This window comes from Loxodonta africana, chromosome 1 (genome assembly GCF_030014295.1).
Source record: "Loxodonta africana isolate mLoxAfr1 chromosome 1, mLoxAfr1.hap2, whole genome shotgun sequence".
Taxonomy (NCBI): domain Eukaryota; kingdom Metazoa; phylum Chordata; class Mammalia; order Proboscidea; family Elephantidae; genus Loxodonta; species Loxodonta africana.
The window spans coordinates 80,397,003-80,417,156 of record NC_087342.1 but is presented as its reverse complement, the minus strand read 5'-3'; the positions used below and the strand labels follow the sequence as shown (position 1 = coordinate 80,417,156).

General features: G+C 38.8%; 1 non-coding gene across 1 annotated transcript; it reads left to right on the top strand.

Annotated features, from left to right (window-relative positions):
* The first annotated feature begins 7,510 nt into the window (after positions 1 to 7,510).
* On the top strand, positions 7,511 to 7,592 carry TRNAL-UAG (transfer RNA leucine (anticodon UAG)). Its single transcript has one exon. It is a non-coding gene; the product is annotated as a tRNA-Leu (tRNA).
* Positions 7,593 to 20,154: the final 12,562 nt, after the last annotated feature.

The following is a 20,154-nucleotide window of genomic DNA, read 5'->3' as shown; positions in this document are numbered from 1 at the left end:
CGGAGTAGAAACGGGGAAACATCTCAAGGCAATCCATCGGGTAATGTGTTTAATAAGTATGAGTACGCAAAACATACTTGAAAAAGGAGAAAAGTGCAGAGCTGTTGGGAATTGTAAAAAGCGGATGAGCGTGCACGGTTTCAAGCAGTCTCAAGGAAAGGATACTCTCCTCTAAAGCCACAACTCTCTCACGACAGAAACTTCATGAAAATCCTCCTTGAAATATTAGCCATATTTCTAAGGAGTTTTGGTAAATTCGATAGATGATCAGAGAGAAAATCCAATGTTTCAAATTTCACTATTTTTAAACTTCTAAACTACACCAGGAAATAAGTAAAGAAATTGCAGACCCAAAACACCTTCTCTTCCTAGGGCATTCCACCCCATTATCCCACTCCAAGGCTCCTGCCCTAGTAAATTGCCCTGCCCATTTTTTCCTGCAACCACCAGGAAAGATGTAATGGAACTTTCTCTTGTTTTTTCCACTTCTCTCCCTATCCATTTTTTCTTTTTTTTCTCATCTTACAAAGTTTTTCAAGCCACCTTCTCCTTAAGAATAGGGAATTAACCACAGTCTAGAAGATTTCAATACTTATATTTGACAAAGGACCCTTATGCAGACTATTTGAAGAACTCCTACGAAACACTAAGAAAAAAAGACTGAAAATAAATGAGAAATAGCAAAGACTTAACATATACTTCACAAAAAAATGCATAAACACAATTATTAAACACGATGAAATAATACTACCTTTTACCAAGTGTCTCTGACAATACTGAACTGAAACTTTAATAGCTTGCTGATGAGACTGTCAACTGGTACATCCACTTTGGTCCACTATTTGCAAATGTTGCCTCAAACAAAATACACGTGCAACCTAGAACCCAGCAAGTCCACAGCTGCAGGAAAATAAATGCTATTGCCCTTGAAAAACATGTACAAGAATGTTCATAGCAGCATTGTTCATTTGAAATATATAGCAACAGTAAAACGAATGAAAAAGGTCTGATTCCAGTATTCACATAATGGAATATGACAGAACAATAAGAAAGAAATACTGCTACTAGAAACAGTGTGGGTGCATCTAATAAAAAACGTATTAAGTGAAAGAACCCATACTAAAATGAACATGTGCTATATGATTTTATTTCTTATTTTTCAAAGCACAAGAAAAGCTAATTTATGCTAGTAGAGGTCAGAAAATTAGAATTGATTGGGATGAGGTACAAGGGAGCTCTTGGGAGGTGAAAATTTCTTTACCTTGGTCTGGATGTTGGTTCCATGGTGTATAAAAAAAAAAAAATTTTTTTATATATATATGTATTATTCATTGAACTGCATTTCGCTCTATGTGATTCTAGCCTCAATTTAAATTAAGAGATGACACATGGGACATTCACACTTCAGATATAAAATTACAAACCTAGAGTATCTTCCACTCATCAAATTGTTTTTCAGTAGTACATGATCTTAGTATTCCTACCAACTTCTTTAATTTTCCCACTTTCTTTTTATAGCCACTGCACCCAACCCTGCAATGGTTTATCCCTGTGACCTTCTCCAGTGAATTGCCTTGGTTTGGAGATTATGCCACCACTCTATTCCCAGCAACACTCAGTGACTGACTGGAGGGGATGGAAGGTGCAAAAGTCCAAACCCCTTGACTCAAGGACAATTCTGTCATGGGACTTATACCCCAGTTCCCCTGTCACATAAAAACAAACAAACCCATTGCCCTACAGTTGATTCCGACTCATAGCTACACGGGTCAGGCCAAATCTAGACTTCACCCAAGGACATATTAATGCTTGGCTACTTTCCCTTTCCCACCCTAAAGGCAACTCCCTCAGTAAATCACATACCCCTCAATACCTATCTCACACTCCTAATATTCCTCAGGCATGAAACGGTCTGATGAAACTTCTCAGCTGCAAACACATGCTTTCTATTTCATAACAATGGAAAGACGACTCTGAAAGGATGACTCTGATGGCAGAACCATCAAAACACAGAGCATTCATTCTAGGCCTTGAAAGCTAATGTTGTTTGCCTGGCTGGATTTAGACATTACTTGGGACCAGTGACTGTTTTTTTTTTTCTTTCAATTTCATCCCTTTTTTTAATTGGAATGTCTGTAACTATTATCTTATACCTGTTCTGCCACTGTATTTTGGGGAGCAGATAAGTTGTTTCTTGAATTTCACAGATTCACAGATACAGGGCAATTTTATCTCAGGATGGATTATACCCAGAGCTTCATCCAGACCTAATTTAGACAATGTAAATGAAAAGATTGGGGACTTTTCAGCTGAAGAGATTTTGATGACATTTTGGACTTTGAGTTGATGCTGTAATGGGATTGAGATTTGGGGAGGTATTGGGATGAAATGTTTTTGCATGTGGGTCAGATGTGAATATTTGGAGATCAGAGGGCAGCCTCTGATAGGTGTAATAATGCCCCAGCAAAGACAACCATGTAGTAATATCCAAAAGCTGTGAGTATGTTACCTTACATGGCAAAAGGGACTTTGCAGATTTGATTAAGTTAAGGATGTTGCCATGGAAAAATGAATCTGGATTTTCTGGGCGGACCCAATATAATCATGAGGTCCTTTTAAGAGGAAGACAGGAGGGCCAGAGTCAGAAAAGGGAATGAGACAACTGAAGCAGAGGTCAGAATGATGCAGCCATGAGCCAAGAATGTGGGTGGCCTCTGGAAGCCAGAAAAGTCAAGGAATGAATTCTCCACCAGTGTCTCCAGAAAGAAAGCAACTCTGCCAACATCTTTAGTTTAGACCTATAGGACCGGGGACAGATTACCCAATAAGCATGGTAAACATGTGCTTAGGGCATCAACAGAACAAAACAGGGACCCATAGATGCCAAGCAGACAAGATACAAGGAAAAGCAAGCACCATGCTGGAACGGAACTGACAGGGTGTTAAATGATATTGATTTTATTTTATAAATTTATTTTAGAAATTTTACATACAATAACAGTTATATTTTCCTTTTCATTTCAGACAGATCAGGTATAGCCTCACATTTAGTTCTCTCTTGTAGATCACGTGAGAACATGCCAGCGGCACTATAGTCATGTGACTCATGATATATCTGGTCCTGCACAAAGCGAGCCAAAATGCATCTTCAAATTGAGCATACCCTTGTATTTGTACCATGCTCTTTGCCATCATTCTTATCCCTGTTCAGGTATCAACAGTAGTACAATGAACTGTGAAGATGCAACATCAAAGTACAAAAAGTCAGTGGACAAGTTTTTAGGTATTATTTCAAGACAAAAACACTTGTGGGGATACGCAAAGAGCCCACCAACAAACATTGTACACAAATGAATGAAATTATTTTTGACTGCCTTGGAAGTACTATTTCTTTTGACTATCTCAGACCTGAAGAACAAAATTACACATTGTAAATTAAATTTTTATTAATTTTTAAATATTAATTTTAGTGTTAACATTCAAATTTTAATGTAAATTTTATTTTATAAATTTTACTTCTTTTATCAATTTTATCTATTTTCAATTATTTAAATTTATTTGCTATGGTACAAGCAAGTTAAAAAATTAAATTCAAACTAAGTGGATTGCAAAAATGAAAGCTCACAGAAGATAAAAAGAAAAAGATTTGTGAATTCCTAAAGACAATTCCAAAATCAACTTCCTTTTTAAAACATAATGAATCAGAAGAGACTTTGTCCTTTGAACATTAGGTTTTAATGGGTGCAAATCATTCTACTGTTACCTCTAGTGCTGAAATTACTAATAGCATTATGAATATAATAGAATTTGTTCTAAATTCTGCATCCATTCCTTGCTGTAGTTAAAAGAAAAAATTAATAATGGTGTAGAAAGTGGAACTATTTTAGAATCTGAAATTGTCATATCTGCAGATCCCATAAATGAGAGAAATAGAGATCCTACTTTGCAAAATAATTTTTCTTCTAATGATGTAATTACTGGATCAAAAGAGGGCCAAGTGATTGTCAACATCACAGTGGACCATTTGAAAATTCATTGTCAAAATAATCTGGATGGTAAACAAACAAGGTTCTGTAGCCAGAATATACTTCTAGGGTGCAAAACTAATGGTGACAATTGTATGAAGGAATCTCTCTCAGTTGTTTGCAAACTATTCTGTCCTAAATCATGTAATTCTCGATTTGCTATGGATGGATTTAGCAACTTGAACATGTTTGATAAATGTGAAAACAGAGATTGTATGGTGTCATATTTAAACTGAAGACACTGTTTTCACTTAACTCATAAACTGGTAACACAAATTAATGAAGAACGTCATTACTGGAAAGCCGTTTTGCAATGCGTTGGTGCTTTCATTAAAACCATCACTGAAGGTGGACTGTCTATTTGAGAAAGAAATATAGTGTTTGGGGGCCCACAAAGCAGAAATTTTTAAGGTCTACTTGAGCTTGTTTGTCAGTTTGATCCATTTTTAGCAGGTCACAGCTCAAAATATGAGAACACTAGAGAGGGCAAGCCATCATATATGTCTAAAACAACATGTGATAATTAATAAACTTAATAAATAATAAAGTTTGATCAATTATTTTCAGCGACATAAGTATAGCTCGATATTTGAGTTTGTAGATTCCACTCCTGATCTTGTTCATACAGATCAGCTAAGTATTATTTTAAGATACTTATCTCCATAGATGGAAAACCTGCTAAGCAATTTATCACATCTACTAGCTTAAAAAGTCATATGGGTGAAGAAATTACAAATCAAGTACTTTACTATTTATGTGAAGTGTGCAAAACTGATGTTTCTAAGTGCAGAGGCCAGTCCTATGACAATGCTGCCAATGATAAAGGCATACAACAGAAAATATTAGAAGGTAATGAATATACCATTTTCATACCATGTATTGCATATTCACTTAATCTTGAAGAATGCAGCTGCAACAGATAGTTGTCTGGAAAGAGTTGGTTTTTTTGTACTGTTCAGTTACTCTCCACATTTTTTGCTATCTCTGCTAACCAATGGGCATTTCTTAAAACATATTTAGTCAGTGACTGAGTATTAATTTTCTTTCTGAAACATGTTGGGAAGTACATGCTGTAGCAATGAATGCAATCCCGGAATAGTACAATGAGATTCTAGATGCCTTAGAAGTATTGCTGAAGACCAGACACAAAAAAGGAGATGCCAAAAGAGAAGCTGAAGACACCGCCAACAAAATACAAACACTAGAGTATGTACCTGTGTTGGTTATGTGGAATAACATATTGCAGCATTTTCATCAGAAGAGTCAAGGTCTCCAAGATTCAGAAGTACGTTTAAAGGCATGCACAGATCTCTACCAGTCATTAATAGGGTATTCACATAATTTAAGAGAAGGTTTTGAAAACACAACAATATAAATACTGCCAAATACTGATTATCAAGCAGTTCTCCATCACAGATGCATTAGAAGGAAACAAAATCATAGGAGCACCTCAAGAGTATCATTGAGTGCCAGAGGCCAATTTCTCCTAACCACAAAATATACCGTCATTGACACACTTGAATCTTGCATGAAAAGAGGAAGAATGTATATGAAGTTCTTTCAAATAGATTTTCCTTCTTAAACAGTGAGGATGTATCTGATAAAGACTGCACGAAGGCATCCAAGAAATTAGTGCAGGCTCATCCCCATGGCTTAAATACAAACTTTTATGAAGAAGTGCCACAATCTCATTCTTACATGAGAACTAAGTTTACAGGTTCAGGAAAGACAAATTTTACTCATGCAAGCATGTAGGATTCCATAATAGAAGATAAAATACAATGCGTATTTCCCAGTGTTGAAATTGCTGTACACGTATTCCAAACTTTAGTGATAACAAACTGCACAACAGACCACTGATTTTGGAACCTAAAGAGATGAAAAAACCCTGAGTGTACAGCAATGATTCAAGAAAGACTCCACCCATTATCTTTATTATGTATGGAAGTAGATATTATTCTGCAGCTTAACTGTGATTAAATCATTGAAGAATTTGTAAGAGCAAAAAATAGAAAGAAATGTTTTTAATTATAACAGGTTAGAGATGCAAGATCTACCTAGAAATAAAAGTAATTTGTCTTAATATTTGTTTTTCTGATCATTAAATTTTCTTTTAAGACATCTTTTCATTTGTTCATTTATAATTATAGCATTTTCTATGAAACAAGCATCAAAATTGATGAGCTGTTTAAAGCAAAAATGGTAAAAGTCAATACTTTGTTGTAGAAGATCAATAGAATTTTACACTGAGTGTTGAAACAACTAAGCTCGCTGACTCATTTTCTTTGTTGTAGAATACAGAGTATATTCTTTTTGTAGAAGATTAGTTATATAGTAAAAATTTTAGTACCTCACATCCACTAAAATTTTCATAATGCTGTTCATCTCATTCTGCTAAAACGACATAGGCCACTTTTGTGTTCATTTATGTTATCGTCGTATTTAAAAATACATGGGTAGCTAAGACACACACACACGTATATATACAGGTATACAGATAACTCACACGCCCCGTGGGAATGCCTGAGTAAGTAGAAGGAAGGGGCACCACGGATTATCGATGTTTAATGCCCTCACATGCCTTAATCCGGCCTGAACACAGCCCATTTCGCACTTCTGACCTCCAGAACTGTAAAATAATAAATTCGTGTGTGTTTTTAAGCCATTAAATCTGTGGTAATGTGATACAGTAGTAATAGGTAACGAATCCAGAGTTTGGTATTAGGTTGTTCTGCAGTTAGCCTATTGAAAAGCTGTCTTGTTACCCAAGGAGACAGGTAAAGCTCTTGAAGGACTCCTTGGCAGAGTGTTAAAAAGAAAAAAATTACAGTTTGTAGAGGTCCGTTTATAACCTTATCCCACGAAGTAGAAGAGATGGAAAACCCAGGTGCTCTTTCTAAGGCTCGAACATCGGGACCTTCAGATTGAGACAGACGCTTTGCCTACTTCAATACGAAGGAACTTAGATGAACAACCTCAGCAAGGCTCTTGGTTCGAAGGATCTCAGTGAAATTTCTGAAGCATTAGGTTTTTACATCTTATACACCTCCATGCCCCAAAAGAATTAATGCTACGTCAATATAAGTTTGCTGTTGCTCTGAGTTTGTCACAATAACCTTGATCAAAGATATTTCAGGATTTTACCCCGGAACAAATAAATTATACAACACAGTGAAGTTTTCCGCTCCGCTTTAAGTATCACTTTCTGCTGAGTGAAGTCCAGCAAGTTACTTACCGCTGTGCCTCATATTCTCCATCAGGCAAATGGAGATCATAGTAAAAGTACCTATCTCCTGAGGCAATCAGGAGGGTTGAATGACAGTAAATGTAAGGAAAGTGCATGGCGCATAATAAATTCCTAATAAATTTTAGTTGTTATTTATCAGTGTCTTGGACAACTAGCATGGAGACCTGCTTTAGGAATAGTGTGGGAAAACATTCTTCTTTCTTTACAAATAATAGTTCCAAAGATTATCAACACGCTTGGTAGCGTGGCCGAGTGGTCTAAGGCGCTGGATTTAGGCTCCAGTCTCTGCGGGGACGTGGGTTCGAATCCCAGCGCTGCCAATTCTATTTTAAATTGAATCTAAGATTTCGCGAGTTTGACTTGGGACAATTGCTTGGATGCTGCTAACTTAAGAGGACAGAGCGCTGATGGCGCAGTGGTTAAAGCAGTCGGCTATTAACTGAAAGCTTAGCAATTCCGCAATACCAGCAGCCAGGTAGTGTTTCTGGAGTGACAAGGAAAGTCAGACTATTGTCATTCCTGTGTATTCTTTATATCTAAGAACACCATTTTGTGCCCAAGGGGCAATTTTTTATGGTTTTAAAATGTTTATACTGAAATAAACATGACTTTGACATCTTTTTGTTTTTGACATATTTGGAAGCCCGTTGAGTGCTCCAGCTGCTAACCAAAATGTCAGCAGTTCGAATCCACCAGGCGCTCCTTGGAAACTATGGGGCAGTTCTACTCTGTCCTATAAGGTCGCTGTGAGTCGGAATCAACTCCACAGCAACGGGTTTTGGTTTTTGTTTTAATTGCACAGTGGTTAAAGTGATCGACTGCTCACGCAAAGAGTGGTGGTTTGAAACCAGTAATGGCTCCGGTGCAGAACGATGTGGCAGTCGGCCTCCGTAGATTTACAGCCTTGGAAACCCTGTGGGGTCGCCGTGAGTTGGAATGGACTCCACAGCAGTGGGTTTTTTGGTTTTTATGCATGCCCCTGGCTGTCCTAGGGTTTAACTGCTCCCTATTCCTTGAAGGAAACCCTGGTGATATAGTGGTCAAGTGCTACCTTTGCTAAGCAAAGGGTTGGTAGTTCAAATCCACCTAGTGCCCCTTGGAATCTCTATGGAACAGTTCTAGGGTCTCTATGAGATGGAATCAACTCCACGCCAGTGGGCTTGGGTTTTTTTTTTTTTTTTTTTTTTTTTTTATCCCTGGAAGGAGTCCCGGTGGCGCAGTGATTAAAAGATAAGTAAAACCTCTGCAGCTTGAATCCGTCAGCCGCTCTCTAGAAACCCTACCGGACAGTTGGCTTTTGGGTTTTCCCTGGGAAGGAGTCACTAGGTAGACTTAAATAGTTAACACTTGCTGCTGCTAACTGAAAGACTGGAGGTTCCAGTCACCCGGAGGCGCCTGGTGATCTACTTGCAAAAAACTGATTTGAGGATAACTGGTTTTCCCTGAGAAAGCATGTCCAAATATGGATTCCCGTTGCTTTATCGAGACTTCTTATCTCTTATGGTTTTTGCCTGCCGCCTGTAAGTTTCCTTGAGGCAATATCTGGGCTCCATACCAAATACAGCGAAGTTGTGAAGAGCAAGAGGAAAACGATGTCTGTAGGGAGAATCCGTGCTTGGCCCAATGGAAGATGATTGTCCAAAGCTGTGTTTCACTGCTTGGGCGACGCTGCGCACCTGTAAGGAGTCAAGGTAATGAGAATCAAAGAGAAGGAAAGCTTATGCACTCAGTTTTGCCCTGAAATAATTTAGACATCAGCACATCCCGAGGTAGCCCAGCGGGGAGCCTCACTAGGAATTGTGGTTTAGTTGGTCAAAAACAAAAAACTGTCCGCTGGGCCCTTTCAAACTCCCCCCCCCCCCCGCCCCCCGCCGCGCATCCTTCTTTGCCTGTCTTTAATTACAGTACAAAAAGGGAGCTTAAGGTGCAGGCTTTTGTTTTAGGCGATTGAAGAGATTCTCTTAGCACCTGGTTCTTTATTGTCTTCCTTCTGCTGTTGCAGTCACCTTAAGGGATATAGAAGCTCATAGCATAGAAATGGAAGAGCATTCAAAGAAGTTCGTTCGGTTATGTTTTTGCTGTGGATGTGTGCAGGAATTGAATGCAAAATATTAGAAATGAATTTGTGTTCCTTCAAGATGGGCTTTAAATAGTGTTGGAGCAGAGAAAAAGTGTGGAGAATTGAAGCCAGGGCCTCATACATGCAAAGCACGTTCTCTACCACTGAACTGTGTAAGCCCCACTCCTAAAGTGCTGCTGGCTAAATTTTTTCTGGACCTAAGTGTTATTTCCTGAGATTCACACTCCTTGAGCTTTGCAGTAGTGTTGCTTGGTGTTAAGAGGCATTAGCAGCTGCTTTAGGCAAGAGGCACACAGGAACCAGTGGAGGATGCTAATTTTTATAGGGCTTGAAAGTGAAGGCAGAAGATTGGAAACATGTGTCAGAGAAATATCCACAAGAGGTTTCCATGGTGGCTTCTTTATAACCTTGAGTTGTTAAAAGTTTCTGACTTCAAGACTGGAAAAACCCTGAGAGTATGGCTCCCGGACACCATTTCAGCTCAGTAATGAAGTCAATCCTGAAGTTCAGCCAAAGATTGGACAGGCCTGTAAAACAAGAGGAGACAAAAGGGCACACCAGCTCTGGGGCAAGGACTAGAAGGCAGGAGGGAACAGGAAAGCTGGTAATAGGGAGCCCAACGTTGAGAAGGGAGAGCGTTGACATGTCGTGGGGATGTTAACTAATGTCATAAAACACTATGTGTTCTAACTGTTTAACGAGAAACTACTTTGTTCTATGAATCTTCATCTAAAGTACAATTAAAAAAAAGAAAAAGAAAAAATAAATAAAAAGACCAAAAAAGTCTCTGTCTTCTATTACACGTGACAAAGAATCAAGTCCCCATTTCCAGCTCTTCTGATTTCCTCTATAGTTGTCTTAACCTGAGGCACAAAGCTCAAGAAATTCATCTTTTGGCTGCCTAAAAGTCTTCATTATATTTGCTTTTTGCTCAATCAGAATGTATGTGCCAGATTTGATGGAGGAAAGCAATGACAGAAGAAAACCCGATAGTGATGCATTCTGCATTTCATTATAAGGGCCTTTTGTTTTCGACTCAACATGTCAGGTAACTCATGGGCCCTACGAACAGTCCAGAAGAGGAATTCATAAGGCATGAATGAAACTGTAGCTTCAGGATTTAGAGAAAGATGAATTATAAGAGTAAGATAGAAGAAAAATAGACAGGATTTAAAAGGCAAAAACAAAAGTGAGTGAAGCCATTTATTCATTAAAAAAAAAATTAAATCATTTCCAAACAGAAGGAGGTACATGTCTTACGCTGGGTTCTCTAGAGAAGCAAAACCAGTGAAGCATATAAATAGCTATAGAGAGAGAGTCAACCTTAATGACACGGATGGAGTCAAGCTTTCAGGACCTTCATTTGCTGATGTGGCACTACTCAAAATGGGAAGAAACAGCTACAAACATCCATTAAAAATCAGAAAGTGGAGTGCACAAAATATTTATCTAGGAAAATTGGAAATCATCAAAGATGAAATGGAACGCATAAAGATTGATAACCTAGGCATTAGTGAGCTGAAATGGACTGGTACTGGTCATTTTGAATTGGACAATCATGCTCTACTATGCCAGGAATGACAGCTTGAAGAGGAACGGCATTGCATTCATTGTCAAAAAGAATATTTCAAGATCTATGCTGAAGTACAACAGTATCTATGATACGATAATATCCATATGCCTACAAGGAAGACCAGTTAATATGACTGTTATCCAAATTTACACACAAACACACCAACAACTAAGGCCAAAGATGAAGAAACGGAAGATTTTTACAAACTTCTGCACCCTGAAATTGATCGAAAACGCAATCAGTATGCACTGATAATTACTGGTGACTGGAAAGAGAAAGTAAGAAACAAAGAAGAAGGATCGGTGGTTGGAAAATATGGCCTTGGTGAGAGAAAGGATGCCGGAGATTGCACGATTGAATTTTGCAAGACCAATGACTTCTTCCCTGCAAATACCTGTTTTTCAATAATGTAAATGGCAACTATACATGTGGACCTCACCAGATGGAATACACAGGAATCAAATTGACTACACCTGTGGAAACAGACGATGGAAAAGCTCAATATCATCAGTCAGATCAAGGCCGGGAGCCGAGTGTGGATCAGACCATCAATTACTCATGTGCAAGCTCAAGTTGAAACTGGAGAAAATTAGAACAAGACCAAGAGAGCCAAAGTATGACCTTGAGTATATCCCACCTGAATTTAGAGACCATCTCAAGAATAGATTAAACACATTGAACACTAATGGCCAAAGGCCAGACAAGTTGTGGAATGACATCAAGGACATTATACATGAAGAAAGAAAGAGGGCACTAAAAATAGAAGAGAGAAAGAAAAGACTTAAATGGATGTCAGAAGAGACTCTGAAACTTGCCCTTGAACACTGAGTAGCTAAAGCAAAAAGAAAAAATGATGTAGTAAAAAAGCCAAATGGAAAATTTCATAGAGTGGGTCAAGAAGACAAAGTGAAGTATTATGATGACATGTGCAAACACCTGGGAATAGAAAACCAAAAGGGAAGAACATGCTCAGCATTTCCCAAGCTGAAAGAACTGAAGCAAAAATTCCAGCCTCAAGTTGCAGTGCTGAAGCATTCCACAGGGAAAGTATTAAATGATGCAGAAAACATCATAAGAAGATGGAAGGAATACACAGTCACTATACCAAGAAGGATTGGTCAGTGTCCAACCATTTCAGCAGGTACCCTATGATCAGGAACTGATGGTACTGAAGGAAGAAGTTCAAGCTGCAATGAAAGCATTGGTGAAAAACAAGGCTCTAGGAATGGACAGAATACAATGGAGATGTTTCAAAAAATGCACACACTGGAAGTGCTCACTCGTGTATGACAAGAAATTTGAAAGACAGCTACCTGGCCAACTGACTGGAAGAGATCCATATTTATGCCTATTCCCAAGAAAGTTGATCTAACCTAATTCATAAAGTATCCAACATTATCATTATTATCACATGCTAGCAAAATTTTGCTGAATACCATTCAAAAGCACCTGCAGTGGTATATTGACAGGGAACTGCCAGAATTCAAGCCGGATTTAGAAGAGGATGTGGAACCAGGGATATCATTGCTGATGTCAGATGGATTCTGGCTGAAAGCAGAGAAAACCAGAAAGATGTTTACCTGTGTTTTATTGACTATGCAAAGGCATTTGACTGTACGGATCATAACAAATTATGGATGACATTGCAGAGAATGGGAATTCCAGAACACTTAACTGTGCTTATGAGGAATCTGTACATGGATCAAGATGTAGTCATTCGAAGAGAACAAGGGGATACTGCATGATTTAAAGTCAGGGAAGATGTGCATCAAGGTTGTTTTCTTTCACCATACTTTTTCAACCCTCCGTATGCTGATCAAATAATCTGAGAAGCTGGACTATATGAAGAAGAATGGGGCATCAGGATTGGAGGAAGATTCATTACCAACCTGCGATATGCAGATGACACAAGCTTCCTTGCTGAAAGTGAAGAGGACTTGAAGCACTTACTGATGAAGATCAAAGACCACAGCCTTTAGTATGAATTACACCTCAACATAAAAAAACCAAAATCCTCACAACTGGTCTAATAAGCAACATGGTGATAAACAGAAAAGATTGAGGTTGTCAAGGATTTGGTTTTAGCGGGATCCACAATCAACACACAGGGAAACAGCAGTCAAGAAATCAAAAGACGAACTGCATTGGGCAAATCTGCGGCGAAAGACCTCTTTCAAGTGTTGAAAATCATAGATGTCACCTTAAAGACTAAAATGTGCCTGACCCAAGCCGTGGTGTTCTTGATCACCTCATATGCATGCTGAAAGCTGGACAATGAATAAGGAAGGCCAAAGAAGAAAAAATGCCTTTGAATTGTGGTGTTGGTGAGGATTATTGAATATACCATGTACTGCCAAACGAACGAACAAATCTGTCTTGAGAAAAGTACAACCTGAATACTCCTTAGAAGCAAGGATGTTGAGACTACGTCTCACATACTTTGGACGTACTATCAGGAGGGATGATCAGTCCCTGGAGAAGGACATCATGCTTGTTACAGTAGAAGGTCATTGAAAAAGAGGAAGACCTTCAATGAGATAGATTGGCACAGTGGCTGCAACAATGGGCTCAAGCATAGCAACAATTGTTGAGGATGGTGCAAGACCAGGCAGTGTTTACTTCTCTTGTGCAAAGGGTAACTATGAGTCTGAAGAAACTCGATGGCACCTAACAACAACAATAGACAGAGATTTATATCAAGGAAACAGCTCAGGCGATTGTAGAGGCTGGAAGGTCCCAAGTCCATAGATGAGGATAGGGCTTCTCCTGATTCATGTAGCCGCAGGGGCTGGTGAACACTAGATCAGCAGGTTGAAGAACAAGACTCTTGCTCATAGGCTGTGAAGATGGATGAATTCCAAGATCAGTAGGCAAGACCACAAGGCTTCTCCTGATTCATGTAGCTGCAGGGGCTGGCAGGTAAGCTCCAAGAACCAGAGTTCAGACAAACAAGAGGTAGCTGCAGGAAAAATTGGGGTTAGGGGAGCATGGGAGGAAGCCTGGAAGAGGAAGAAGATAAACTTATATGGAATTCAAAATATATTTTAACACACTTGTGAGATTGTTACACAGTGAACTCAGGGTAGTACTCTGGTGTCCAGCCTTGGATTTGTGAATGATCAGTAAGCATAGGCATGTGGAGGGTGGAAAAATGTACTTGGAGATTTGGGGATTAGAAATTTATTGTGATATTTGTGGAAAACAAATTAGCTTTCTCCAAGACTCTTCCAGAATCCTGAGATTTATCATGATTAAAACTCAGTTCTTTGACCTGCATATGAAGGTTAAGAGAAAATTCATTTACTGGTACCAGATTTCGAGTGCCTGTTAGCTTTTTGTCATCCTGGTTTGCACATATATGAGGCTTTGCCACTACTCATAAAAATAACATTGAGTCTTCTTTGAAATTGGCAGAACACGATTTGTCCGTCAGACTGGTTTCAGTTGGCTGATGGGAGATATACAGTAAGAACAAGAAACAGTGTGTGGTAGGTTTCACTTAAGGAGGAAACTAGAGTGTCACACACAAAACCGATGGGGATGTGTATATGTTTGTGTGTATGTGTATATGTGTGTAAATGCGGGGTGGTATCTTGGCTGTTTGATGCTGTAAATATAATACACGTAATGCCAAGTGTCCACCATTGCAGAATCATTCAGAATAGTTTCACTATCCTAAAAATGCCCAATGTTCCACCTGTTTATCCCTCCCAACCTCCCCTGAATTGCTGGCAGCCACTGATCTTTTTACTGTCTATAATTTTGCCTTTTCTAGAATGTCCTTTATATGAAATCATACAATATGTAGCTTTTTCAGACTAGCTTATTTTTCTGGGTCTTTTGTTTAGCAATATGCATTTAAGTTTGCAACCCTGGGGGCATAACGGTTAAGTGCTACAGCTGCTAACCAAGAGGTTGGTGGTTCAAATCCGCCAGGTGCTCCTCGGAAACTCTATTGGGCAGTTTTACTCTGTCCTATAGGGTCACTATGAGTCGGAATTGACTTGACGGCAGTAGGTTTGGCTTGGTTTGGTTTTATGGCTTTTCATAGCTTGAAAGCTCACTTCTTTTTGTTGCTAAATTATACTCCATTGTATGGATGTGCCACAGCTTGTTTATTCACTAATCGAAGGACCTCTTGATTGTTTCCCATTTTTGGCAATTAATTAGGAAAGTGTCTTATAAACATTTGTGTGCAGATTTTTGGTGGAATAAGTTTTTACTTCATTTGAGTAAATACCTAGGAGCACAATGGCATATGTTTCGGTATGCTTATGTATATGTATGGGCTGTACTTTGGTTCTTATGGACTTGTTCCGATTTTCTTCAACTTCATCTTGAACTTGCAAATGAGCAACTGATCGTCCGTTCCACAGTTGGCCCCTGGCCTTGTTCTGACTGATGATATTGAGCTTTTCCATCATCTCTTTCCAAAGATGTAGTCGATTTGATTCCTATATATTCCATCTGGTGAGGTCCACATGTATAGTCACTGTAAACAGTGTTTTCGAAGAAAGGTATTTGCCATGAAGAAATCATTGGTCTTGCAAAATTCTACCATGCAGTCTCTGGCATCATTTCTATCACCAAGGTCATATTTTCCAACAATCAATCCTTCTTCGTTCCCAACTTTCACATTCCAATCGCAAGTATTTATCAATGCATCCTAATTGCATGTTTGATCAATTTCAGACTGGAAAAGTTGATAAAAATCTTCAATTTCTTCATCTCTTGCCTTAGTGGTTGGTGCATAAATTTGAATAATAGTCATATTAACTGGTCTTCCTTGTAGGCATATGGATATTATCACATCACTGACAGCATTGTGCTTCAGGATAGATCTTGAAATGTTCTTTTTGATGATGAACACAGCCTCATTCCTCTTCAAGTTGTCATTCTGGCATAGTAGACCATATGATTGTCTGATTCAAAATGGCCAATACCAGTCTATTTCAGCTCACTAATGTCTAGGATATTAATGTTTATGCATTCCATTTCATTTTTGACATTTTCCAATCTTCCTAAATTCATACTTTGTACATTCCATATTCTGATTATTAATGGATGTTTGCAGTTGTTTCTTCTCATTTTGAATAGTGCCACATCAGCAAATATAGGTCCTGATAGCTTGATTCCATTCACTTCATTAAGGTAGCCTCTACTTTGAAATTTTTGACAATTTCAATCTTTTCTCCGTTTAACATGAAGTTGCTTATCGATCCAGTTGTGAGGATTTTTGTTTTCTTTATGTTGAGGGGTAATCCGTACTGTAGACTGTGGTCTTTGATCTTCATCAGTGTGCGCCTCAAGTCCTTCTTCACTTTCAGCAAGCAAGGTTGTGTCATCTGCATATCACAGGTTGTTAATGAGTTTTCCTCCCCTCCTGATGCTGTATTTTTCTTCATATAGTCCAGCTTCTTGGGTTATTTGCTGAACATACAGATTGAATAAATATGCTGAGAGATACAACCCTGGTGCACACCTTTTCTGACTTTAAACCACGCAGTGTCCCCTTCTTCTGCTGGAACGACTGCCTCTTGGTCTATGTACAGGTTCCTCATGAACACAATTAAGTGTTCTGGAATTACAATTCTTCGCAATATTATTCATAATTTCTTACGATCCACACAGTTGAATGCCTTTGCATAGTCAATAAAACACAAGTAAACATCTTTCCTGTCCTCTCTGCTTTCAGCCAGGCTGCATTGGACATCAGCATTGATATCCCTCTTCCACATCCTCTTCTGAATGCAGCTTGAGTATCTGGCAGTTTCCTGTCAATGTACTGCTGCAACAGCTTTTGGATGATCTTCAGAAAATTTTTCTTGTATGCAATATTAATGATATTGTTTGATAATTTGTGAATTCTGTTGGATCATCTTTCTTTGGGATGTGCATACATATGGATTTCTTCTAGACAGTTGGCCAGATAGCTGTCTTCTCAAATTTCTTGGCATAGAAAAGTGAGCACTTGCAGTCCTGCATCTCTTTGCTGAAACATTTCAATTGGTATTCCGTCAATGCCTGAAGCCTTGTTTGTCACCAATGCTTTCAGTGCATTTTGGACTGCTTCCTTTGTTATCATTAATTCTTGATCATATGCTACATTCTTTAATGATTGAACATCGACCAATTCTTTTTGGTACAGTGGCTGTGTATTCCTTCTAGCTTATTTTGATGCTTCCTGTGTATTTTGCCCATAGAATCCTTCAATATTGCAACTTGAGGCTTGAATTTTTTCTTCAGCTCTTTCAGCTTGAGAAATGCCAAGTGTGTTCTTTCCTTCTGGTTTTGCAACTCTAGGTCTTTGCTCATGTCATAATACTTTATTTTGTCTTCTCCTGCTGCCCTTTGAAAACTTCTGTTCAGCTCTTTTACTTCATTATTTCTTCCTTTCGCTTTCGCTACTCTGTGTTCAAGAGTAAGTATCAGAGTCTCTTCTGACATCCATTCTGGTCATTTCTTTCTTTCCTGTCTTTTTAATGCCCTCTTCCTTTCTTCATGTATGATGTCCTTGATGTCATTCCAAAACAAGTCTGGTCTTCAGCCATTAGTGTTCAATGTGTGAAATCTATTCTTGAGATGGTCTCTAAATTCAGGTGGGATATACTCAAGGTCATCCTTTGACTCTCCTGGACTTGTTCTAATATTCTTCAGCTTCAACTTGAATTTGCACATGAGCAATTGTTGGTCTGTTCGGCCGTCGGCCCCTGGCCTTGTTCTGACTGATGATATTGAGCTTTTCCATCATCTCTTTCCACAGATGTCATCTACGTGATTCCTGTATATTCTGTCTGGTGAGGTCCATGTGAATAACCACCGTTTACGTTGCTAAAAAACATGTATTTGCAAGGAAGAAGTCATTGGTCTTTCAAACTTCTATCATGTGACCTCTGGCATCATTTCTATCACCAAGGCCGTATTTTCCACTTTCTGATCCTTCTTTGTTTCCAACTTTTGCATTCCAAGCACCAGTAATTATCATTGTATCCTGATTTCTCAATTACGGACTGCAGAAGTTGGTAAAAATCTTCAATTTCTTTATCTTTGGCCTTAGTGGTTGGTGTGTAACTTTGAATAATAGTCATATTAAGTGGTCTTCCTTGTATGGCATATGGATATTATCCTATCACTGACAGCATTTTGCTCAGGATACACCTTGAAATGTTCTTTTGATAATGAATTCAACACCACTGACGGCAGTGGGTTTGGCTCTTCAATTTGTCACTCCTGGCATAGTAGACCACACGCTTGTCTGATTCAAAATGGGCAATGCCACTCCATTTCAGTGCACTGATGCCTAGGATATTGATCTGCATGCATTCCATTTCATTTTTGACAATTTCCAATTTTCCTAGGTCCATACTTTGTACGTTCCACTTCCTGATTATTAATGGATCTGTGCAGCTGTTTCTTCTTATTTTGAGGTGTGCCACACCAGCAAATGATGTTCTGAAAGCTTGAGTCCATTCACATCACTAAGGTCAACTCTACTTTGAGGAGATAGCTCTTCCCCAGCAACATTTGAGTACGTCCCAATCTGAGAAGTTCATCTTCAGCCACTGTATCAGACAATGCTCTGCTGCTATTCACAAGGTTATTGCTGGCTAATTTTTTTCAGAAGTAAACCGCCAGGTGCTTCTTCCTAGAGTGTCTTAGTCTTGAAGCTCTGCTGAACCCGTCTGCCACGGATGACCCTGCTGGTATTTGAATACCGGTGACATAGCTTCCAGCATCACAGCAACACTAAAGTCCCCACAGTACGACAAACTGACAGATGGGTAAGGGATGCATGTATAGGCCTGCTTAACCTTTGGCTGAAGGGTGAGCCTCAGGAGTGACTTCAGTGCTGAATTAAAAGGGGTTTTGGGGACCATAATCTCAGATTTGCTCCAGTCCCTGTCAGACAAGTCGGTGGTAGAAGCTAGGCACCATCTAGTTGTGCTGGACTCAGTCTGCTGGAAGCTGTGGTAGTAGGGGTCCATGAGTTCTTTGGACTAATCTTTCCTTTGTGTCTATGGCTTTCTTCATTCTCCCTTCCTGCAGATGGGATGGGACCAGTAGACCAATCTTAGATGATTACCCACAAGCTTTTAAGACCCCAGACAGTGCTCACTTAAAGTAGGCTCTAGAACATTTTCTTTATAAATTGTGTTATGCAAATCAAGATAGATGTCCCCCATGACCATGAACCCCAGCCCTTAGCCCAGTAATTCAGTCCCTCAGGGAGTGTGAATGTGTCTATGAGTCTTATATGACTTTGCCTTGGTCAAGTTGTGCTGACTTCCCCAGTATTGTGTACTGTCTTAACCTTGACCAAAGTTACAACTTATCTATTGTCTAGGTAGTGTTTTTCTGTCCTCACCACTCCCCTTCCTTGTAACCATCAGAGAGTCTTTCTTTCTGTGTGGAAACTTTTTCATGAGGTTTTATAATAGTGGTCTCATACAATGTTTGTCCTTTTTGATTGATTAATTTCACTCAACATAGTCCTCTCCAAATTCATCCATGTTTGAGATGTTTCATAAAGTCATCATTGTTCTTTATTGTTGCATAGTATTCCATTGTGTGTATGTAGTTGGTTTATCCATTCTTCTATTGATGGGAACTTAGGTTGTTTCCATCTTTTTGCTATTGTGAATAATGCTGCAATGAATGTGGGTCTGTATTTGTATGTCTATCCCTGTGACAACTCTCATTGCTCTAGGATATATTCCTAGGAATGAGATTGCTGGATCATATGGTATTTCTACTTCTAGTTTTTTAGGGAAGCACCTTATTGTTTCCAGAATGGTTGTAGCGTTTTGCATTCCCACCAGCGGTGCATTAGGGTCCCAATCTTCCCGAAGCCTCTCTATCATTTGTCATTTTCGGTTTTTTTTTTTTTCATTTCTACCAGTAATGTCAGGTGAAATCTTATCTCATTGTAGTTTTAATTTGCATTTCTCTAATGGCTAGTGATCATGAGCATTTCTTTGTGTGTCTCTTAGCTGCCTGAATCTATTCTTTGGTCAAGTGTCTGTTCATATCCTTTGCCTATTTTTTAATTAGTTTATTTCACTTTTTGTTGTAGAGGTACTGGATTTTCCTGTAGACTTTAGAGACTAGACCTTTGTTGGATATGTCATAGCCCCAAATTTTTTTCTGAGTATGTACCATATCTTTTTACTGTTTTGGTGAAGTCTTTTGATGAACATAAATGTTTAGTTTTTGGAGATTCCAGTTATCC